The following is a 9,957-nucleotide window of genomic DNA, read 5'->3' on the forward strand; positions in this document are numbered from 1 at the left end:
ATGATAGATGATGGATGATGGTGGTGGATGACGGTGTTGTGATGGTGGTGGTGGGTGGGTGAAGTGTGAGAGAGGTGGTGTGCCAAGGGATGGTTTGCAAATGAGCCAACCACCCCTATTTATAGCCTGGACAGAAGCTCGGGCACGGCCCCGTGTCCACCCCCTTCTCTTTCTTCATTAATTGCAGTTTGTCTGCATTAATTGACCACACCCCCGTGTCCGCTGGGCACGCCTCCGTGGTGGGTGATAGAAGCTTCTACAACTTTGTCTTTTCTGCAGACACTTGGGCACGCCCCCGTGCTCACTGAGCACGAGGCGTGTTCAGCCTTCTGTTCTCTTGTTTTTGCTTGGGAAGATGCTGTCAGGGGGTCAGGCATGCCACGTTTGTTCCTTTTCTTGTATTTATGTTAGATTTAGCTGCCTTTTTGCTTCTTTTATTCATTTGAGCTCATTTAATCCTGAAAATTCAAAAGGAAGACAAAAACACACTTTTTCCAACATTAGTACTAAAAATGGTTAGTTTTATGCCACATTTGATGTAATTTATATGTTGCATTTTGCACACATCAGGTGCAACTCTATTGTGCTTACTTGGATTCTTAACTCTGTGTCTGAAGAATTATATCTTGGTCTTGTTTATTCTAGAATTGCCTCTGATTTGTGGAAAGATTTAAAGGAAACTTAAGATAAGATAGATGGGTCTGTGGTGTTTAATCTGTATCAAAAAATTAACTCGTTTAGTCAAAATGGCATGCTTGTTTCTGAATATTATCATAAGTTGAATTGTATGTGGAAACAATTAGACCAGTTACTTGCTTTACCTGCTTGTTCTTGTGATGCATCAAACAATTTAACGATTTTAATCATCTGATTAAACTTATACAGTTCTTAATGGGTCTTGATAGTTCGTACCAGTCTGTGAGAACTAATTTGTTAACCAGAGAAACTCTTCCTTCTGTGAAGGATGCTTTTTCAGTCATCTCTAGAGAAGAGTCTCATATTCATTCAAAAAATATTCCTGATAAAACTTTAAACAATGTTGTTGGCTTTGCTACTAAAGCTAATCAAATTAAAGAACAAAGAAAAAGGGTGTTAGAATCCCTAATCCTAATCTCAAATGTTCTCATTGTAATAAGACTGGTCATACTATTGAAAAGTGTTTTGAACTTGTTGGCTATCTTTCTTAGATGAAGTCAAAACCTGGTGGGAACAAGGGTAACAAGGTTAGTAATAATGTTACTGCTGATACTACTGATACTTCTTCTGCTGTGAGTTCTCTGACCAATGATCAGATAGCCCAATTGCTTAGTCTCTTAAATGATAAATCTAAGGGTGATCCTCAGAGTAGTGTTTTTGCTGGTATGTGTGCTAATTCTGTTCGTCTAAATAGTTTTGTGGACTTATCATCCAAACCTATTTGTGATTTTAAACCTGTTTACTATTTTTCAAACTTTATTGATAATGGGAGAAAGGTAGGGTGGATAGTTGATTATGGTGCTAATCAACACATGGTAATTGTGATAACCGGTAATTAACGGCTTCCAATTACGCGATTAACAAACGTTTAAGGCGATAACAAATAGTGTTTAAGGCATGAATTAACTTATTTAGGCTTTTGGAATGCCTACGATCGCCTATCTAACATTACAGTGCGCGTATGGTGATTTTCGGGAAATCTGCTAAGCGATAAGCGGTAATGAACTGATACCGTACAAAATACTGACAACGCTGACAAATACGAACTTTATACACACAACTTATATATATGGATGTAGTTTTACGAAATTTTCACGCTTTCGAATGTCACAACACGCAAACGTGAACGAAAGTGCGATTGCAGGAACGCACCAGCCACGAAACGAAGCATCAGACGCGCGTATTAACTTAAAAACTGAAATATTATGATACATTTAGTTTCGTTTCCAAATTTTAATATCCTTAAGTTGAAACCGGATCAACAAATGGATCAGAAACGCCAAACGAGGCAATTACGCGATTTTAGAGTAATCGATGAGCGAACGCTTCAATTATAAATCTCCGACGTAATTTTTTTTGTTATTCCGACACTAAAATTTCATTTTATGACATTACACGACAACCGGGTTCAAAATCGGGCCGCGCTAGTGAATTGAAACGAGATAATGGGCCTAGGGCCCAACCCACCACTTTAACCTATGTATATAAGCCCTTTTATAGACACCCACCTCATTTCTTTTGAAACCATAGTTCTAAACGAGTATACCATCAGACTCCCTCCCTTACTCTCCTCTTCTTCTTCGATTGCAAACCCACAACCAGACACCCATCCTCACACCTCTCTCCCTCTTTCTCTGCCATAAGCGGCAACCGGAGCTAGAGATGATGACCGAGCTCCGGCACCCCTTAAATCTGACCACTCAAACTCCGCGTCTCTCTCTCCCATGAACAAACATCCGGCGACGAACCCCCCCACCACTCGATTATTCTCTGATGAAGACCATAGACTCACCTGATTTCGAGATCAGAGAGATGGAGGGAGAACGGGAGCGGCAAACCAGAACCACCGCCGGTGGCAGTGCGGCCGACCGGCGGCAGGAGTGACGAGGACGATGATGATATGATGATTGTCACGACAAAGCACTGATGGTGAAGATGACGATGGTGTTTGACTGATGAGCAGTGGCCGACGGCGGCGGAGAGCAAGCGGCTGTAGTGGCAGCTGTGATACCTCTCCGACGTGTTTTTTTCTTTCTTTCCGGTAAGCTCCTCACAGCTCGCTCCTTTCTTATGATTTTTTTAAAGACCTGAGTGTTATAGGCAGGTTTTGTGTGTGTTTTTCTAGTATCGATGATGACGACGGTATATAAATGAAGCTGGGGACGATGATGTTGGCAGTGGTTGTGGTAGTCAGCCGTACGTGACAGTAGTAGTGGTGATTCTTCGTCGGTGGTGATGGATGGTGGTATTCTCGACTCAGTTTCTGGTTCACGCTGTTAAGATTTGGTTTCGGGTCAAGGATCGGTCAACATAAGTCAACAACAGTCAACCGTAGTCAACGACAGTTAACTCGGTCAACACAACCCGGTAACAACTCAGTTTAGATTTTATTTGGTTGGCGTGCACCGAGCTCGAACCGATATTTTAGCGACTTGTTACTTTTGGCATTTTGATAGAAATTATAGATATTGTCGTTTATTTTGTGAATTGAATTTTGTTGAATTTTGAAAAGATAACGACAACTTTTATTGTCGGATTATTCCAAAAACAGAGGAAACTCTGCCCGATTTTTGTTAAAAACCTGATACACGACACGCATTTATGATCTAAAAATGATACTTATAGGATTTCGAATACTTCTTATAAAATAAATATAAATATATGTTTATTTTGGCAGCATTTACGAATTACAAACGAAGTTATAATATTCGATGAATACTACTTACCTTTATTTTAAACCACTAACACTCGAACCTTATTATAGTATTTCAAGACGCGTTTAAAACTCGATTATTTATACAAGATAAATACGATTATTTATATTTATTTCGAACCATCGATAATTCGAATGATTTTGAATATCTTTACAAAAAGAAATATAATGGTTCATACTTATTTTAAACGTTGACGATTCCGAATACCTTAAAAAAGGAGTATAATAATAAATATAACGTTTATATTTGTTTCAAACGACGATTCGGAATTCTTATTTCAAACATTTAGTATTCAAAAGAAATCATATGAGGTAAATACAATTATTTATATATATTTTGATCGTCTTGAGTCCGAGTATCCTTATCAAATGAATATATACAGTTTAAATTCATTTTAAACATCAAGTTTTCGATATATAGATACATATGCATATATGTTTATGTTTATTTTTGTGTGTCCCTATCTTACGAAGACTACAACGAGATATATCGCTATCGATCTACGTACTTCTAATTCACGACAACTAACACGACTTCGTAATCATATATATATATATATATATATATATATATATATATATATATATATATATATATATATATATATATATATATATATATATATATATATATATATATCCTAAACACAGAGAAACTAAGTCGATTTCGAGACTTAGTTTCTATCCCAATTATAAACGGGATCGACTAACAATAGTTTGGTTATTTCAAACCAAAATAATAACACGTTTATAGAATCGTTTAGTTAACGATTCGGTGGAGCTCGGACACGTAGTTTAGCTACGTTTAATTAGAAACTTATAATTATTCCTTGATTAGGAATGCTTTAGTTGCACGCTAGCTAATTCACGTTCGTGGAACGACGTCACGTAATCACATAAGCTAGCTTTGCACAAAGACATCAAGGTGAGTTCATAACCCCCACTTTTTACGATTTTACATTTTTATGAATGTTTTCGGGGGTGGAAAGACATGCAAGTTTTTGCAAAAGAAAACACTATTTTGATGAACGAAAACACATATTTATAAACCATGTTGCAAATGAATTTCAACAAACTCGAAAGGTTTACGAAAGGTTTATACTAAACATACCGGTTTTACAAAACAAACGTGTATTTTCGCAAAAGTGCATGATTTTTATGACTAGTGACGGGAATATCCTAGTTACTACAACGGGACTGGGTTGGTCTGTGTACGAACAACAAGACAACCCAATGGGTTTATGTCCCCCTTTTCTTTTGAAATACATATTAACTAGGGTATGATTAAGCAATGGAATGAATTCTTGGATCACGTGCGAATAGGCGCTAACTTAGGCACCATTAATCCTTTTAAGGACCACGGAACAGGGGGTAGATCTATCGGGTACGGGCGAGCCCCACTCACAGTCCTTGTGTGGCCACTTAGAGTGCTTTTGTGTCCCTGTCGAAGTGAATCGACACTTAAATCGTCTACCGTGTTGAGTGCTTCCTATGTCGGCACACATATTAATGTCTTAGCTACACATTAATGATCATTAGGTTCATAGACGCTTACATACCGGCTTTTGATACTCAAATTTTCAAATGTTTTTAAGATTCATTTGATATAAACTCACAAATACATGATTTACGAACTTGGGTAACATTTTTTTCAACTTATGTACACGTAAGAGGACGAGTTAGTCTTGCTTACAAAGGCTCTTTTGGGCTCGGCCCATTCTCTCTCGTGCAATGCACAAAGACTCTCATGGGCTAGACCCACAGTTTTCATATAACATGCCGAGAAAATGATTTTACTAAATTTTCTCCACAACTTTTAAACCGGTGAACAAAAAGATTTGTTTAAAATCTTTTTCAAAACAAACTATGAACTCGCTCAACTTTATGTTGATTTTTCGCATGTTCTTTCTCAGGTTGCATTTTCAAAACTATGGAACGGTTGGAATAGGAGAACCCATGGGAATTCGAGTACTTAGCGGCGTTCATCTTCTAGAAGTCTTATCTTATTTGCTTCCGCTGTGCAATGAAGATACCGGTCCAGTCATGCCAGCTCTGATATTTCGGGGTGTGACCGATTGGTATCAGAGCTATTGGTTTTAGCGAATTAGGTTTCTGTAGAGATGCCTAGGCTCTAACCTCACTTTTCTCTAGTACTTAGATCTTTAAGACTTGAGAACATATAGAATGCCTAGGACTCGAATATGGGTTCCAACCATTTCCAAAGCAATGAGTCAACAGTTTTGGTTTTTAAACATACACAAGTGTTGTGTTGGATACACGGTACATGAAACAATTACATATAGTAAGCAAAACCTGGAGGGTTTTGATAACACGCATATAGGACCTTTGGAAAACTCTTGATGAGAAACTTATGTCGAAATTCATTAAAGGTCCTCTCTTAGAAACCTTGACTAACAACTAGGGCAAACGCCAGTATCTATATTGTAATTACCCGAGCAGGTAACCACGCGGAACGAAATGCTAGTGTGTGAATACACGTGAAACTTAAACTATACGTCAGCGGACGTCGAAGTACATCACACACGACTTTCGAGGCAAGGCCTTGGGGAATACACAAATGGGCACGACAACAACGATGTTAACTCCGTCAAGGGGAGAACTACGTATCGAAATGCGGCAATTTACCACGCGATCAAACAAGTGACATGAATCACGTCGAGGTACGTTTAAATGGGATTTCACAACGATCGATACCTAGTCTGTAGAGACTCACAATTGTTGGCACTGCAAAGGAAGTCACATGTCTTTGTATCCCCCTACATCATTATGGAGATTACGCTATGTTTGACATTCCAAGGTAATGTCACCTAACAACTTGTCGTCACACGAAATTCCAGGTAAAGTCCTTAAATTTCATTTATTGAAATTCTAACTTTTGCATGTAACAAGTAGATTTTTGCATTTCTACTCCCCCTAATGGTCATTTCATCACGTAGATTTTCTTTCATAATAGCGAATACACATTTGCTTCATTCTAGAAAAATTCATATGTTACACATGCGTTGTTTGTTACGCATGTGGCTTCACTCGAAATTGTTGCTTTATTAAAGTACAAATACCATTTTGCTACATCCAATTATTGCATTGTGATCTAAATGACCTACGTTATTGTTAAGTGTTGACTCCTTGGTATCGAGTCAACGGATCTCTTGGAAAACTCACTTTCCTTCGAGTGGCACACATGGTTTTTTTTCGTTGTAACCATGTCGAGACTTTCTTGTTGATACATGAATTCATATTTGGAATGTGTCTAAAACAAGTTCAATTGTTGAACTTGCTCGTAATACATATTCGATTCAAGGTTACCATCATATTCGAAATAATCCCAACAAGCACTTCATTTGTGTTGAACCATAACAGGCTTGTTTGGTCTTCGACTTCATTGAATCGTTTCTTTGATCACGATCACCTTGTGGTGATGTTTTCACAAATTATAAGCTTGCGCGACGTCAGTTGCACACATCATGTACGGATTTAATTGTTTATTTAATTATTCATATTAAATCCCCCTTGTTGATTTATCGTATTAAATCAGTCTTAATACAATTGTGTGTTAAGACAATGGTATACAAGTTCATGTCATATTTTGGTGTACCTCTTAACGGTTCTTTCACCATCGAGCGAACATTTTGTGATATTCATTGCTTTTCATCTTCGCTCGAATACATTGTCTATTTGTTCCATTTTCAGTTGAAAATGCTATGAGAATTGTTTGAAACAAATGTTCAGATTTACTTCGTTGAACCTCTCACTTGATTTCAAAACACGGTGATACTTGTTTGATCACTGCTATTATTGAATTATTTCAATCACTACGACACCTTGTGGTGTCGGTATAAACTCGTAACTTGGGACAATCATGATCGAGCGTTTCATGCAAAACACAGTGATGCTTGTTCGGTCACCGATATTATTGAATTATTTCAATCACTACGACACCTTGTGGTGTCGGTATAAAATCGTAACTTGGGCCAATCATGATCGAGCATTTCATGCAAAACACGGTGATGCTTGTTCAGTCACCGATATTATTGAATTATTTCATTCACTATGACACCTTGTGGCATCGGTATAAACTTGTAACTTGTGCTAATCATGATCAATCGTTTCATGTAAAACTATATACGCTCTTTGTTGACAAATCATTTTCATGTTTTTGTATCATTTGAGATTGTTGATCTCTAAGTTCATTGTTATGACCAAAGCAAGTTTCGTTTGAAAACGAATTCGGTTGTTTCTAAAACTCAATTGCAGATCGTAAACATTTGTTTGGACATCTATTGGTCATAATCTCTTTTGTCTGACCCATGTAAACTCAGTCACATTGGTGATCATATCATTGCATCTTGCTCACTTAACATTGATTTTAGAAACACATTCAGTTGAACCGCTGGGTATGTCTTTGCAATTACATAGTTTGAGCAAGTCTTGATTTAATTAAGTGGTCATTTACTTTGGAATTGTTTGGACTTACCTGCGAACACACAACTCGGAGGGGATAACATAGTCTAAATTTCGAGGACGAAATTTCTGTAACAGGGGGATAATGTGACAACCGGTAATTAACGGCTTCTAATTACGCGATTAACAAATGTTTAAGGCGATAACAAATAGTGTTTAAGGCACGAATTAACTTATTTATGTCACACCCCTTTCTTAGGCGGAAGCACGAGGTGTGATCATGAAAGGTTTTCATTGCATACGATTGGTAAACATACTACATGCTCATAAAAATAACTTCAAACTCCATTAACATTACATAACGGAAAAGATGGTTTAAGTGTTTACATCACGAGACAACATATTGTCTGAAAAGTTTACAACTTTATTCAACGATAGACATAAACGACATCCAAGAGAAAGAGTATGACCGCGCGCACATCCACTTTAGTTACCTGAAATACATGTGAGTTTTTGGAAAAACGTCAACATAATGTTGGTGTGAATTCATGCAGTGTTTGTATTGAATGTTTAAATACTTGAATGAAAACATGGTATGTAACTTGTAGAATGTATCTGTAACCGAGTACCATGAATGTTTGAATGTAACTTGTAAAACGTATCTGTAACTGAGTACTATGAATGTTTGTAATATGAGATCGCTAGTGGTTTGCAAGGCCACTAACATGTGTCACGACATAGGAAGCCACCAAACCTAGGCATTTTTGTCGACTTTGACTGAGACACAGAAGCACTCATTGGTAGAAGTAGGCCAAGAGTGGGGTTACCTGAAACCCATTAGATCTAATCTTTTGTTCCGTGGTCTGAATGTATACGTTGATTAATGGTGCTTGTGGTACCCTATTCGGGACATGATCTAGAATGTTTCACTTGAATGTTTTTGTACTCCATCATACCATTTATAAACATTGTAACATTTGTAACATGTATTTCACCCCGAAGTTATAAAACTGAAAACAGTTAAAAGAAAAGGGGGAGCATGAACTCACAACTTTGCGTTCCTTGCGTCGTAAACTTCACCGGATTTTCTTATTTAGCGTCGTGACCTAAACGTGTTTTATTAACGTTAGTCACTAGACTTGTATCGCACAAGTACAAGTCACCACTTTTTATGCATTTGTTCTTGTGTTAAAAATAATTTATATTTTTAACTATGTGTCTTACTTATATTATTTTCTCATCAATAAATATAAGTATCTTGTATTTTTCACCCGAATTATGTATTTTGTCTAAATCTTCATTTCACGTTCATAACTTGTCCAAGTTATTTATTCTATCAAGTAATATATTTTCATAAATATATTTTCTTGTATTTGTCTAAGCATGTTGTATGTGCATTTTGTATTTTTACTCTTTGGGAGTACTTAGTGTATTTTCAAGTCCTAATACACTATCACGTATAATACATACTACATACACTTAGCACAAAATTTGGTGACCAATAAATATATATATTTTTCTCAAAAATATACATATTTAATATCAACTTTAATCTTGAAGAAATCATCATTTCTAAACACAAAAATTTGGGAAACCTTGGTAAATGTTTTTAGAAACATTTTTAGGGAATAAGTTTCTCAAAAACTTATATTTTTCTAAGTGTCAAAATTTATAAAATTTTTGACATAGTTTCCCCTAAAAGTGGAGATTTCCCATGTTTTCAAAACATGTGTTTATTTTCTTTTAAATCATCATCAAACATCAACAACTTATTCAACACTTATCAAGTGCCAAAATCAAGTAAATCACACTACATCATGAACTTGAAGTTTTGTAAAAACTTGTAGTAACTTACTATGTTATTTAATAGGTTTAGTTACCCTTAAAAACATAGTTATTCGTTTGTAAATCACATTCTTGAAAGATCTAGTCACTTACAACTTGTAAGATGATTTTTCTAAAAATATTTCTCGTGTATTTTTCTTGTTACGTACATGTTTCTAGTCTTGTTTAACACCAAAAATATTATTAGTTTATTTAGAAACCATGACTTTGAAAGTCTTGTAAATAAACTTGGTTTCTTGGGAAAATTATTCTTGTAATCATCTATTTACAAGATTTGTATT

General features: G+C 36.3%; 1 long non-coding RNA gene across 1 annotated transcript; it reads left to right on the top strand.

Annotated features, from left to right (window-relative positions):
- The first annotated feature begins 531 nt into the window (after positions 1–531).
- On the top strand, positions 532–3,235 carry LOC110868231. The gene is made up of 2 exons (XR_002552314.2): positions 532–2,737; positions 2,822–3,235. It is a non-coding gene; the product is annotated as an uncharacterized LOC110868231 (long non-coding RNA).
- The last annotated feature ends 6,722 nt before the right edge of the window (positions 3,236–9,957 follow it).

Source organism: Helianthus annuus, chromosome 7, assembly GCF_002127325.2.
Source record: "Helianthus annuus cultivar XRQ/B chromosome 7, HanXRQr2.0-SUNRISE, whole genome shotgun sequence".
NCBI classification, from domain to species: Eukaryota; Viridiplantae; Streptophyta; class Magnoliopsida; order Asterales; family Asteraceae; genus Helianthus; species Helianthus annuus.